Consider the following 12,779-nt stretch of genomic DNA (forward strand, 5'->3'; position numbering starts at 1 on the left):
AAATAAAGACACAGCACCCACAGAGCTTGCCTGATTGCTCTTGCCCAAAAGCCTGGAGGTATATTCAAATCTTACAAAAGATTAACAATTTCTTTTCTTAAGAAATTGAGTTGTTTTGTATAAATAACTAAAGCCAGAACTTTTATTGAGTTATGGGCATGGTAATTCGTTTGATTGAAGTTGCATGATAAGACTATGCTTTTGAGAATTTGTGCCCCAAATGAGGATAAAGCAACATTTTAAAAGTGATTTATGGAGAAATTAATACTTTTTCTTATGAAAATTGGTGTATGATGGGGAATGGGAATGGGATGATTTCCCCATAGTTAGTCAGAACATCTGAGAAAAGTATCAAAACCCTCAATGTAATGCTACTTTCAGATACAGACTAAATGAAATATTGCAATGGAAAGGTGAAGAACTATAAAAAGAAACTAGTAGATCTTTTTGGAAAATTATTTAAATATGGGAACAGACTTAACAATGCAAGGAAAGCTTTTATGATAAGCTATTTTATAAATGTAATACTTTACTTAAAAAGAGCAGTCAGGGGAAAAGGCAGGCTATTTTGGATGAGATGAAAAAGAAAAGAAGAATTAATTTCCACGGAAGATAAATATTTTTCATCAGATTAAACTTTGACACTAACAGTTGTCAAGTGATAACATTTAGTGAAATGTTAAACGGAAATAAAAAATGTTAAACAATAACAAAAATAATTCAATATTCTTTGCTTTGATTTCTGCATTTTTGCTTTTGCTCTTTTTCCTTTATTTTTTTCTTAGTTTTTCATTCGAATTATTCGTTTTGTTAGCCTGCTGTCATCCTCCCTAAAGCAGATCCCCCAAGCCACAAAAGGCTAACAAGGTCAAGGTCACCCAGACATCTGGGGGGTGGATGCAGATGCAGCTATACATAAGGCACGATCCCAGGTCCAATATTGTTTGATGTAGAGGACCTGAAGCATATCCTGCTAGACCTGGTATGGCAACAAAAACAATGGGAAACAGGTGGAAACACCTGTTTCTGCAAACCAACCTGCTCCTATGCCATGTCGGCATTTATAGAGAGTAATGGACACCTTGGATTAGATTTAAAAGCGTACTGAGAGCCAACACAGGTGACAGAGCAGCAGTGTTATATGAATGCATCAAGAGACATAATAAAATTGCCCAAACTGTTGCATTCTGGATCAGACATAGCTTTAAAATGCTCTTCAAGAGCAGCCCTATGTAGAGCATATTGCAGTGGGAGATGACTAATACATGAGTCACCATTAGCAAGGTCTCCCTTTATTTAATTTAAACTGTCTAATAGTCAATTAACCTACTTTGTACAGTCTAGTCATGTACAGTTGAAAAATATTACTATACTGTAGATATTCAGATGAAAATTTTCAAATTTTGTTGCATTGAATTTCTGGACCTAGTTCAGATTTACAAAAATCTATATTAGTGATTATTCTATAAAATGGCAAATTCTTCAATGCTTTGGACTATGGTGAGCAATTTTAAATATAATTAACTTAACATTTATATTTTAAGTTAACGCAGTTTATTTTACTTAATGGAATATAGCTGTGATGGCGAATCTGTAGCATATGTGCCGAAAGTGGCACACAGAGCCATCTCTCTGGGCACGTGAGCCATCGCCCATTGCTCTTTTGGGTTCCGGTGTGCCGGCCAGCTGGTCTTCTCGCATGTGGGAGCGCCGGAAACTGGAAGAGCAGCCGCCTGATGCATATGTGCATTCCAGGAAGATGATCTTCTGGTTTCCAGCATGTGCATGTGCACCTCAGCTGGTCTTTGCCTGTGCAAGTGTGCCAGAAATTAGAAGAGCAGCCGCCAGGTGCGCATGCGTGTGCTGGAAACCAGAAGATAATTTTCCCGGTACGCACATGTGCACCAGCAGCTGCTCTTCTGGTTTCTGGCACACATGTTTGCGTGCGCTCTGATTTCAACACTTGATGCCGAAAAGGTTAGCCAGCGCTGGAATATAGCCTGCATAGCATATTGCCTGTAGATTGTAGCTTTTTCTTAATGGTATGAATCTAAGTTATTGGAGTATCAACATTACTGAATTTCAGTGGCCTTTTTCTAGATAAATATTATTGGAAAATATGCTTAGGAAACTTTTTGTCCATACAAGCACTCAGATCACATTTGAAAGGTTCAAGTTGATCACTTTATTGTGTTCTACCTGTAGTACAGGAATTTCTCCAGACTGCTTGCCTTCCTTTGGAAATTATAAACAGATAAACTTCCTTAGAGACTTAAGGTTGTTTCCCACTTAATCTCTTCCTGCCGTGTCTTACGTTGGGGTTTCAGATATATAATATACTAGTGGTCATTCGTTTGGTTTTCTTTTGTGAAGGGGAATGAACACTGGTGTTTGTGAACACCAATTTTTCTCTTTTGCATTTTGATAGACACAGAATTTGTTTCTATGTCCATATTTCCTTCTTTCTTAGATCTCAGAAAAGTGACACCAGATGAGGTCTTTCTTTTGAAGCAAAGCATTTGGGTCGTCTGAACAATCATGCATGTGCTCCTAATAATTTGGAAAACAATTCAGGATTCTTTTTTAGGTATAGCAAATACTTGTTCTTTTCAGTTTATGTATGAAGTAATTAATTTAAAAAAGGACAAGCCGTTCGCTCCACGAATAGAATAACAAATTATAATATATGTACTTAATCATGCAGTGTTGTGAAAGTTACATTTGGCGAAAGCTTTTCTACAAGAAAGCATCGGGTAGAGCTGTCATTTTCATATCCACATATCTTAATGTGTTTCCTACATAAAAATACAACGTGCCTAGGTGTCCTTTCATTATCAAGATAATTCTAAAATGATGAAAAGTGCACTGTGACAGCACAGCACAAAAACTCTGCTTTTTCATATGCTCTACAATGTCACAAGCACAAGTCCATAAGGAGCAGATTTGTACCATGATACCAAAATGCATGTTTTATTCCCTCCCCATGGACAAATTGCGCAAAGTGTATGATGTTCCCTGAGTGTCTCTCAGGTGAAATAGAGGTTACTAATTGGAGCTGGAGTCTCCAACTAAGTATTCTGATTTCTGACATTGTGACATAGTTTTCTACATCATCAGGTCATCTTCACAGATTTATAATTCATAGTCTAGGCCTTGGTTATATCCACTAGGATTCCCAGTTTTGTTTCCCGTTTCTGTTTAACTTCTTTATAATAAGCAAAAGCTGACAAGTGAACCTTCCCCTGCCATTTGATTTTTGCTTGTCTCAAAGGTGGAATGGCGGAAAAGTCTGACTGGTTACTTCTGCTGTAACAGGTTTGTTCTATCATTCCTGCAAAGTATTTTTGAATTATATTACATATACAGTGCTTACACAATAATATTGCTTGTGTACAAAAATCTCCAATGTTTATTTCCAACTGAGTGTTCTGATTTGCAAAAAAACAACACTGAATACCCACCACATACAGTATTTAGAGGAAGCATTTCCATACATTCAATTCTTTACTGATCACTCATTTTCATGTATCTATTCTAAATACTTGTAACATAAATTAGAGGTATGAAGCTGACATGGCTGCCCAATTGTGATTATAAAGCAGTTATTGCCACAGCTGTTGTTGCACTTGCAAGTGCTCAGCTCTAAAGATATCAGCTGATAGCCTTGTGTAATACTAAGTGTGAGTGTTAAGAACAACTGTGAGAGACAAATTGCATTTAAGGGTAATTAAACTTTCCTCTTATTTTACCTGCAGAAGAATAGGTGTTCGTATACTAAATACAGCCCTGTACTTAACATGATTTAAAAGGATGTTTCCTTCTGTTATTGTGACAACAGGACTTGAGACATAAAATGCAGTTGGTTCAGGGAAGAATTAAGACCTTTGAGTCTGTGCAGTCTGATAGATTGCACACAAGACATTTCCAAACCTTTTAGCTGAGTCTTGTTTTCCTTGGAGAGATATATGTTGTATGTAAGGCTGTTGCAATTTACCTTAGCAAGGTGCCCATCAAGGCTGTTCCTCAAGGCCTTTTTCAACATTTCGAGAAGCTAACCGAAGGCACTACCTGCCTTTGAATGTGACAGAGGTCTCAAACTTAATGCAATGTGAAGAAACAGTAGAATGTTTTCAGATGTAGAGAAAGAGGTTACAACTTTGCAGTCCTGTTTTATGTGAATCTCTGTTAAAGTGCTGCGCTGAAACTCTGCACAGCCATACATACATGGAAGTCGCAGGATCATGTTGAATGAGCAAAAGTTGGCCAAGATGAACATTTTCAAGTTTCCATTTCAGTAGGAGAATTCTGAGCATTGTTTAGTTGACTGTCATTTTAAAAAAAGCTTTTTTTCATGAAGGACATCTAATGACAGGTGTTGGGTCTTTTGCAATTTCTAGTTGACTTCATGGCAAAATTGGGCATATTGATAAAAAAATTGTATGTACTTTCATACCCTGAAAGCAGAGAGATGTACATGTAATCCTTGCTTAACTACAGTAATTGGGACCTGTAAACTTGTTGGTAAGCAACATAGTTGTAAAGCATAATGTCAAATGATCATGCTGACATACAGTGAGAGTTTTAGCAGTTCCAAGTGCCTTGCCACATGTTTGTTAGACATGATATCATGTGATTGCCATTTATGATGTTGTGCTGGCTTTCTCATTGGTTTTGCTTGTTGAAAGGCAGCAGTGAAGGTTGCAAATGGCAATTACGTAAGGGCGAGGGGGGGGGGAACTCTGTGCAGTTGTAATTGCATTCTGGTTACCAAGCACTCAAATCACAATCACATGACCATGGGGGTGCTAGATGTCTGTACCAGTGGTGGGTTTCAACATTTTTTACTACCGGTTCTGTAAGCGTGTCTTGATGGGCGTGGCATGGCTTGGTGGGTGTGGCAGGGGAAGGATGCTGTTAAATCTCCATTCCCTCCCCCCACTCCAGGGCAAGGATACTGTAAAATCTCCATTTCCTCCTGATCAGCTGGGACTTGGGAGGCAGAGAATAGATGGGGGCGGGGCCAGTCAGAATGTTTACTACCGGTTCTCCGAACTACTCAAAATTTCCGCTACCGATTCTCCAGAACTGGTCAGAACCTGCTGAAACCCACCTCTGGCCTGTACCAATTCAGGAATGGTTATAGGTTCCCTCCTTCAGTACTGTCATAACTTCACTCATGGAACGAGTGATCATTAATTAAAGCAGCAGTTTGTTTATCCTGCATTTATTTTATCAATTCATTAAGACAATTTTTTTCAAATTATTTTCTTGAAATGAAGGGTATGCAGATGGAATTTTAAGATTTGATAGTGAGGTTGCTCTCTATCACAACACCAATATTCCAGAATCTTCTTGCTGTGTTTTGGAATTTGACCAGATTCACATCATCTTTAGAAGAGTACAAAGCTGATTAATTTAGCATTTTAAAAAATCAAATATTAGCCCTAAATAAATTGATACAGACCCCAGATTGTCTGACTGAATTGGACATTGAACTAGGAAAAAAGCCTTCCAGCTCCTGAAAGTGGAGACAATGGAATTGGAAATCCAGAAGTTACTCATTGAAATGAATGGCTAACAATAACAGCAACAATAATAGCTGATGACAGCTAAAGCTTTTCAGAATTATATCCTAGCAATGAATATACCCCTGCATGGCTTCAGCTGTGATTGCTTTATAATATTCTATTCTGAAGTTGGGGTAAGTTATCCACCCCTGGAAAGAGTTGGCTCCCAGTTTGGAAAGACACCTTGGTTTATAGCTTCTGCATGAACAGCATATGAAAGTTATGCCCCAGTGAGCCTTTGCACAGTTATGTCTGTTGTACCACTTGCAGCTTTTCCTAGATCAGGACACTATAAAGCTATACTATTATTCAGTCCTCAAGGTTTCATCCAAGTTGAAATTGCCAGGAGATCATAGGGCATTGCCTTGAATTTGCAGTAATTTGCTTGTTTGTTTTCTTACCCTTGAGTTGAGAGAATGCCTGAAAAGCATCTACCAATAGTTCCAAATATTTTTTTTTTAAAAAAACCTTAGATAGTATTCTGATTGTGGATGAAGCAATAGGGGAACACTTGCCTCATGACATATCCAAAAGAGCTATTGGACAAAGGAATCCAAGTTGCCTCCATCTCTTTAGGTACCTTCATTCTGTCTAGAGAAAACGTAGGAAGGATACAGGAAGCATTATTATTAATTTGCATTATGGTATTTGCATGCATTTGGACTGGCTGTGCTTATCACAGTAGCCATTTTATGAATAATCCAATCCTATAGTAGCCATTTTAGAACAATGGTCATACAATGTCCCATAAAGATAATATAACCTTCTAGCACTGGTTTCAACAATTTTATTCTTATTTTAAATGTTTCTTTCCTTTTTTTCTTTTTTCTCTGCCCCACATCCACATGTAATTTTAATAATTATCTGAAAGATATTTTGGGTTTGGCAGGTGCAACATGCCACACAAAGTGAGGAAGGCTGAATCAGATTATTCTCAGTTTTAGCAGAAGTTCCTACTCTCCTGGCTCAGTCAGTTTAACATCTTCTCAATTTGTCCTTAATAACTCTTGATGCATTGTCAGTTCTTTGAACTATTTTCTGGCTTTTGCTTTGTTTCTTGTTTTAATCTAACTGATGGGCCAGTCCAGATATTACAGAATGACATGATAATATTATTGAGTGAGGGGAAAAAAGCTTCATTTCCAGGGCAAAAACTACATTGCAAGTATTGTGAAAACAGTGAGCTAGTTAGCAAATAATTCTTTGAAAGTCATGCCTTTAGTATAAAACCATTAATATGAATGAAATGAGAAGATGTAGAAAATAAACTGGCAATTTAAATGTATTTCTTTCTTGGAGCCTGTTTTTTCATAGATGTTTAACTGCTGTGAATATATTTAATCAGAAATTGCTAACACAAAGGGTTAAAGCATAAGTCTTATAGTTGGACATTTTCATCCTAAATATGAATTAAAATCATATGTAATAATTTGAACAAAAATTATATCTTTGGTTTTCAGTAAAAGAGATTAATTTTAAAAGCCTCCTTGATTAAGTTCTTAAATTGTTGTCATATTAATAAATGATTAGCAGTGGTTAATTAAATTGCTTTTTTCACAAAGTTACACATTTGATTATTGATGAAATATTAAATACAGTTTTGCAGCACCTCAATGTCTATAGCAATTATTTAAGTGGTTGTATTCAAGTGGTTATTCAAGTGGTTGAATAAACTTCAACCAGTATAATCTCTATTAAAAACATGAATATTTAGTAATTTAGTTTGGTTGCCCTAAAACTAGACAAAAAATTATTTTAAAGAAATGCCTGAGAACATTAAACATCTTTTATTTTACGTTTCTTTCAGAAAAAAAAGCAGAATCATATAAAACTTTACTTATATCTTTTGAACTACTTTATAAAAAAAATTTAAACAAAATAAAACTTCTGAAATTAAAAAAAAACAGTGATGACTACAAAGATGTTTACATGTACACTATAGTGACAATCCCTGCAGCCTGAAACAGCTGAGAGTTGGGAGGCCGATCCACCGGACAATCAACTTATGCTTATTAGGCTGTGCTGAAGCTGAAATGAGCTGTTTTCTTCTTGCTGATTGCTGCAAGGAGGTAAATTGCTGGGAGGCAGAGGCCAAAGGGTGGGGGCCAGTGGGTGGGTGGGGGGCTACATTCGGTGTATAAACAAACCCAAATTTTCACCCCCTTTTACGGGTAAAAAGGTGCATCTTATACTCCGAAAAATACAATATTTATAGGCTCTTGAACTTCCAGATGATTGGATAAATAGAGAATTCAAACTGGGTTAGTTGAAAATGTGTGGTCTTATTGTAAGTAGAGAGTATGCTAAGAGGATTCTAGGAAGAAGCAAGAGAATAGCTCTTGACAGGAGTTTAGAAGCAGTTTCACGCTAGCTTTTGGCAGCAAAAGCTTTTGGCAGCAAGAAAGAGAAGGTCTCCAGGAAAGACAACTGCTATCTTTTATTTTATCTTTTTTCATGTCCTGATGAAAGTTTTACAGAGTGCTGTAGTGAGTCTGAGGAAGAAAATAGGACTCAAAATGTCAAAGGTCAATTTGAATAAGAATGGAGCTGTATTCAATCTGATATCCTTCCAAAAGAAAAGAAAATACTTAAAGTTCTCCCTCTGGATTTTGATTTCTTTTACAGAACTAAAAACTAAAAAGAGCTAACTAGAGTGAAAGAAAATTAGCTTTGCTTACGTTCATTAAGTTTGTTAAGGATATAATTTCATTGAAATATCATAGGTTATTAATGACATTTAATTTTAAATAAAATTACAATTTATTCATCTTAAATAATTACCCATTTCTATTTATCCCATGTGTAAAAAATCACTATTGTAACATTGATGGTATATTCATAAGAGGCTTTTATTAGTGTTACAAAGTCAGCAGTGGAATTTAAAGTTTAAAAAATTAGTGTGAATTTAAATAACAGGTTAACAAAGAAATGTTTAAATGTATGGATTTTGTATGCTGCCTTGACTTCACCAAAATAAATTTGGGATGTGGACTTAAAGTAAAATAAACAAATAGCCAACCAAATACTTTAGAGTTTGATAAAGATTGTTGAAGTTAAAAAAAAATCCATCGATAGGTTGCACATTCATCATATTATGTCTTGGTTGAAGGACTTAAGGGAATGAATGAAGTCACTGTTTTTTCCTATTTGATGGTGGGAACAGGTTTGGACGATCTGTTTGCATAGCTTTCTTTCCTCCTGTCATTTCTTCTGCTTCTTAGACTCTGAAATGTTGCATGGTCAGAATGGCTCAAAGGAGTCTTCTAGGACAGTGGTGAAATTCAAATTTTTTTACTACCGGTTCTGTGGGTGTGGCTTGGTGGGCATGGCTTGGTGGGCATGGCAAGGGAAGGATACTGCAAAATCCCCATTCCTGTCCCACTCTGGGGCCAGTCAGAGTTGGTATTTGCCAGTTCTCTGAACTACTCAAAATTTTCGCTACCGGTTCTCCAGAACCTGTCAGAACCTGCTGGATTTCACCCCTGTTCTAGGCTTAAGGAAATGGATATACATCGAATATAACAGTCTTGAATTAACAGTGCAATCAGTGGGTAAATGAAATTTTCAGGGTATTCAGAATAGTATCACTACTTTCTGGATAAGCTTTGGGAATTGCAGGAAATGTCCAGGAATTGGGGGGGGGGAAATCTCCCTGAAGAGAAGAAATTTTATTCAATAACATTATAATGTTGTCATAGTACAGTAGGGCAGAAGCTTGTCACTAAAAATGTTTCAGATTCAGGCCCTATTATCTTCTCCAGGGCTGAGATAAATATGCTTATAGAAGATGCCCATAGTCTCTGCAGAATTTTATTCTCAGTAAAGTGTCAAAATATATTTTGCAAAACATTAATATGAAATTAATTGAGATTATTATCTAATATTACATACAGCAGAAGCAAAAAGATAATCATCAGGATCTTGATAACCGTCTTAATTTCCCTTTATATGTTTATAAAGTTATATGTTTAGCCAATTCACATCATGAAAACTAGTTGTTGTTTGGACCTTTGTGGATTTTTTCTAAGGGTTTGAAGTCTTACCTATGTCTCATCTATGTATTATAGGCACGTGTTTGCATCTCTGTATTATCGTCTTGCTGTCGTGTGACTGAATGGTAGCTATGATTAATTATGGTGGAAACTGATTGTTACCTATTTAGATAACAGCCCTCTATGTCTGGTAGGACTGTATGAATATGACCTGTAGATTCTCTAATAGGACACTTTTGAAAGTATCCTCACTTCTTGCATCTGATCCATTTCTTGATAGAACATCAGGCCATAACTGGATTCCAGGACTATACCATTCAAGATATTTCACACCAGAACCAGCCCTCACCCCACTGGGGACCCCACCAGGAAGTGAATGGTTTCAGCCAAATAACAAATATAATTAATTCTGGCTAAATTCTAAAGCTGATAATTTAACCCATTATGGGTTAGATTTGTCTATATATGTACCTGCTAATAATGTATCTTGAGGGTCCTTGAGTGGCTCAGACTGCTAAGACAGTCTGTTATTAACAGCAGCTGCTTGCAATTACTGCAGGTTCAAGCCCCACCAGGCCCAAGGTTGACTCAGCCTTCCATCCTTTATAAGGTAGGTAAAATGAGGACCCAGATTGTTGGGGGCAATAAGTTGACTTGTATATAATATACAAATGGATGAGGACTATTGCTTGACATAGTGTAAGCCGCCCTGAATCTTCGGAGAAGGGCGGGATATAAATGCAAATTAAAAAAATATTAAAAAATCATGGAATATAAAAATAACATACTACTTGCAATTCAGAGAATTTGTATTTACAACCTCAAAATATTAACAATATATTGGAAATAAAGTTGCCATTTTACCATTCATTCCTTCTGTATCATTGTCAATCCAGATTGCTCTATAGACTGCTAACTATTACCAATTTTTTTCTGATTATGAAATTATTTTTAGCAATGTGGATTCATTTTAGTATCCCATCAACATTACTATTTATTTTGACTTCTGCGGTTTGACGTTGTGGTGGGAACGGACTGGAAAATAGCGGGCTCTAATGAGCCCAGTGAAATCCAGCTGGACAAACCACTGCTGGGAGGCTTTCAGGCCATAGCCGTCTTGTAGGGACAGTGAAGAAAGGAGAAGCGTTTCATGGACTGTGAGGAACTGGCAACAGCACTCCCGATCTGCAGCGGGGGTGGCGGCCATCTTCTGGTGGCCACCTTGAAGCTGGGACAACCGGACCCAAGAATTAAGCTGGAGCTGTGTTTGGATGGAGTGCTAGAACTGGATGAGATAATTGCCAATTTATACTTAAAGGAAAGATTGAAACTGGAGTTTTAAAAAAAATTCCTGAACTTGGATTAGCGGCTATCTGGCATTTGGAAAAAGAAAATACACACGTGGAAAAAAACCCCAGCAGGGCCTTTAATACAAAAAGCCCAAGAAGAAGTCCTATACTTGGAAAATTGGGAAAAGCAAAACATCTTAAAAGGAAAAAAAAAAGATTTTCGGGAGAAAATAGCATTTTGTATGAGTGCTTTAAAACCCCTGGATACTTTGACAATTAGCTGGTTTTAATAGACTATTTTGTATGGAATAAAAATGGAGAGTGCCATCTACTGGAGGAAAAAAAAGTACTGTAATACTTTACTTAGACAAAAAAGTAGTAGCAGCTGGAAACCTCGACCTTGGCCATATAGAAGAAGATAATTTGGACACTGTGAGAACATTTAAGTAATGACTGTGTTTTGCATTTGCATTTTGGTTTTTTCCCCTTCTCTCTTGGAAGACAGCCTTTTAATTGGATTTGATTATTTCTGGAATTGGATTATTAATTTAGAAGAACATCTTGCTTCTGAAGAAAAGAGGAATAATTGAAGAAGAAAGGAAGAGGAGAAACAAGAAAATTAAATAGACTTTAAACTTTGGCTAATTGTGAAAAGATATAATTGAGGAGGTTTTAATATTTTTTTAAATTGTTACAAAATCAAGTTGTGGATGTATGAACAGCTACTTCTGATGTTCAAAAATATGAGTGATAGCCAGCAACGAAACAAAAAAATTGTTGAAATATATAGAAAAGGAAAGTGAAGAGGATCTAGCAAAATTTAAATGAGATGCAAGAAGTTAAGAAAATACAAGAGAAGTATTAAATAAGAATCAGGTAGACAATATCACAGAATTTTTTTGTAATGTAGAAAGAGTAGAGAGGAAATGGGGAAAATTCCTCCTAAAAAAGAAATAGTTAAAAGGGAAATATTTGAAAGAGACAAGAGAAAATCTTGGTGAGGGAAGCTCAAACAGTACAACAAAAAGAGATAAAAGGAATTTTTAGGAAATTAGGAAGATAAAATGTAACAAATATAAAAATAAAAAAAGGATTGAGAAGTCAGAGCAAGATAAAAAGGCTGAGCAAAAAATCATTAAAAAATGGGATTCTAAAAAGATTGAGAGATGATGGATAAAGATGAATAATGCTATCAGAAGGGAGAAATGATAATGGGGTAAATATTAGTAAATATATATAACAAGATAGATCAGTAAATGGGAATGGAAAAGTAGATAATATAATAATATTAATAATTTTGATAATCTTTTAAGTTAGAGTGGAATTTAAAATGTTATTTACTTGTAAGAGAGAAGAATTATAGGGGGCATTGTGATGTTGTTTATATGAAAGAATTGAACATGAAATGATAAAGAAGTATGTAAAGAGAATAATAATGTTGAAACTGGAATAACAAAGTCATGAAAGTGATTATTTTGTAAAGATGAATGAATAGCACTTGTTTAAGATAAAATTCAGTAGATGGGAATGTGAAAATAAGTAATTCAATAACATTACTAATTTTGATAACAATGTAAATTAGGATGAAAATTCAAAATGCTAATGATTGGGAAGGGGGAATTTGAGAGATGCTTCCAGAAATGAAGAAATATGGCAAATAACTGATGTAATTGCAAGAGAGGAGAAATATAGGGTGTAAAGTGATGTTATTTATGTGTAAAAATTGAAAATGATAAAGAATTGTGGAAAAAGAATAATATGGCAGAAGCTGAAATAATAAGATATGGTGAAAAATGTTTAATTTTGCAATAAAGGATTATATAAAAGAGATGAATACTGAAAAAATAGGAAGATTAGAATATATTAAAATTATGATTATGTATAAGATGTGACCTGGTTAACGCTCTGTTCATAAAATATGTATCATGGAA

At 35.6% G+C, this 12,779-nt stretch overlaps 1 protein-coding gene across 1 annotated transcript in view; it reads left to right on the plus strand.

The window, feature by feature from the left end:
* The window catches only part of GABBR2 (gamma-aminobutyric acid type B receptor subunit 2), a 414,031-nt gene that overhangs the window by 85,482 nt on the left and 315,770 nt on the right, over positions 1 to 12,779 (plus strand). The gene's annotated exons all lie outside the window — the stretch shown is intronic.

The sequence above is a fragment of the Ahaetulla prasina genome, chromosome 3 (genome assembly GCF_028640845.1).
Source record: "Ahaetulla prasina isolate Xishuangbanna chromosome 3, ASM2864084v1, whole genome shotgun sequence".
Lineage (NCBI taxonomy): Eukaryota > Metazoa > Chordata > Lepidosauria > Squamata > Colubridae > Ahaetulla > Ahaetulla prasina.